This window comes from Echinops telfairi, unplaced genomic scaffold, assembly GCF_000313985.2.
Source record: "Echinops telfairi isolate 266 unplaced genomic scaffold, ASM31398v2 ScPeMD7_7412;HRSCAF=8450, whole genome shotgun sequence".
Classification (NCBI taxonomy): Eukaryota; Metazoa; Chordata; class Mammalia; order Afrosoricida; family Tenrecidae; genus Echinops; species Echinops telfairi.
Window position 1 is genome coordinate 16766437 of NW_022111312.1, and position 2447 is coordinate 16768883.

A 2447-nucleotide genomic window follows, 5' to 3' on the forward strand; every position below is an offset into this window, starting at 1 on the left:
CGCCGACACAGGCCTCTGCCCATGCCCTCTTGGGCCTTCTCTCAGGACCGGTCAGGGCTGCAGGGAGGGAAAGGTGCCGGGGCGCTGGAGCTGGTGGTCGCTCCTGCTGCCAGGTAGGAATGCCTCCACCAGCGCACCTGCCAGGAAGGCCTGGACACCGAGGCTACCACGCCAGTGGAGTACAGCGCTGTCTGGAGTGCACACTTGAGGGGTCCACCTGCAGCCTATCTGGGCCTCTGGGAACTCGAGTTTTTCAGCCTGCAGTGCCTTTCCTTGTGTCCCCCAGCTGTGTCCCTCGAATCTAAGGCTGCATATCCTGGCTCCCACCTGCTGCTCACAGACCAAGGCCCAGGGCCGGAATGAAACTGTGTACAGCCCAGAGATGCCCTCCTAGCCCTGCTGGGTCCTGGCTTACCCATTGGGCTTCTGACCACAGGCCAGCAGTTGTAACTCGCCAGGCTGTCTGCCCAGTGGAAAAGGCAGGGGGGGAGGGGGTGTACCACCTCCCCCCCACCCCAGGTGGCTCTGAGTAGGAATCAGCCAGGTGGCAGGCAGAGTATCCCTATCAGTGCTTGAAGCTTACAAGCCTCAGGTTTTTCCGTTTTGCTTTTCAAAACAAACTAATTTGCTTCATCGATTTCCCAACTGCCTTCCTCTCAGTGGCTGCTACCTCTGCGGAAAGGCTGCTCTGGCCCTGCCCCACCCCAGTTGCAGTGCTCCGGCCAGCTAGAAACGGCCACACGTGGGGGTGGGGTGTGGTGTGTGGTGTGTGAAGCTGTCGAGAGCAAGCCTGTTCTGAAGTTATGGCGACAGGAGCTGGTGCTGGGCAGCTGCCCCACCAGCCACTGGTTGGAAGACAGGGCTGTGTGCAGCTGTGAAGGTGGACAGCTAAGCCAGCCGCCCCAGGCTCACCGAGAGCCAAACTCCATTCCAGGCCAGTGCACTGGGTGTCCGTTCTGGGGCCCAGTGGCAGAGTGTGGGGTCCTCAAGAGTGTCAGGGTACAGGTGTGCCTTCTGGGACTTTGGGGGACAGTCCAGTCCCTCACTGACTGCAGGGGGACCTCGGAGGTATTTCGGGTTCCCCCGACCACACAGTAAAGCAAGTCATGGACGTTTCCCAGGGCGCAGACAACTCAGCCTTGCGCAATCCTGTGGTCTATAGAGGGGTCTGGGGCGTGGGGTGGTTAGCCGGAAGTTAGAGCCCACCAGCCGCTCGTTGGGAGACTGACCGCCTGGGAGACCCACAGGGACAGCTCTGCCCTGCCCCGTGGCAGTGAGGTTGGCGTCGTGGGAATCTGTCAGGAGCAGCCCCGGTGGCACAGTGGGCTCAGCCTTGGACTGCTCCACTCGGGTGAGGCCGTCTGCCCCTGTGACGACTGACATGGCACAGCCCGACTGCCCTGTAGGGTCTCGGCAGCCGTGGCTAGTGGGCAGCCCGAGAAGCAGGCCGTACCTGCCGGAGAGCATCTGCGGTGGGGCCAGAATGACCAGAAGGGGCCACCTAGGCTCGGGAACGTGGCGCCTGTGGACTTGCTCCCGCAGGCAGGGCTGCCATGGCCTTGCATTTGGAAGGAACCCAAAGCACACCCCCTCCTCTGCGGAGGGAGGGCACACAGCAGGCCTGCCCCTGCCCCTGCTGAGCACACAGGGCCGTGGGTGCACCGGGAGGCGTGGTGGTACTGGGTGGGGCTGCTGTAGATAATGGGGTGCTAGAAAGCCAGAAGCCAAGCCTGGGGCCCACAAGTCACTTCTGACTCTTGGCTTCCCCGCTACCCTCCCCCCTTGTGTGAGTCAGAGCAGCACCAGGCTCCCTGAGCGGGGTTCCAGTGGCAGGTTTGGGGGAAGTAAATCACCAGGCCTTTCTTCCAAAGCGCCTTTAGGCACAGGAACCTCCAGTCCTTTGTTTGGCTTTCCTGGGGGCTTGCATAAGGGGGTGACCTTGACACCTGGACCTGTTTGAGGGGCGGAGGCTCAGGGTCACAGGGAGGGGGTGGTGGATGCCAGCCTAAGGGGGAGGCTGGGTCTGGCCGGGAGAGGCAGTCTTGTCAAGCAGCTGCTGCATGTTGGCCAGCCCTGGTGGCACAGTGGTTATGCCGTGTTCGAAACCACCTGCTGCCCCGTGGGAGAAAGACTGGGCTTTCTACTCCCGCAAAGAGTTAGCATCGTGGAAACCCACAGGGGCAGCTCTGCTGTCCTGTGGGACGCTGTGACTCAGAACTGACTCGGTGCACGTGTGCGCACTTGCGCATGCGCCTGCCTTTGCCTCTCCAGTGGAAGGAAGGACGAGCCCCCTCCCCCCCCCCTGTGACACAGGGCAGCTCGCATATCAGGTTCCTCTGTTGCTGCGCTCCAGCCAGGCCTTGGGGGCTCCAAGGACGCTGGGCCAGCTGCCCCCTCCCAAGGTGAGACCCCCATCAGCGCTGGGGGAAGGAGGAGGGAAGCAGAGG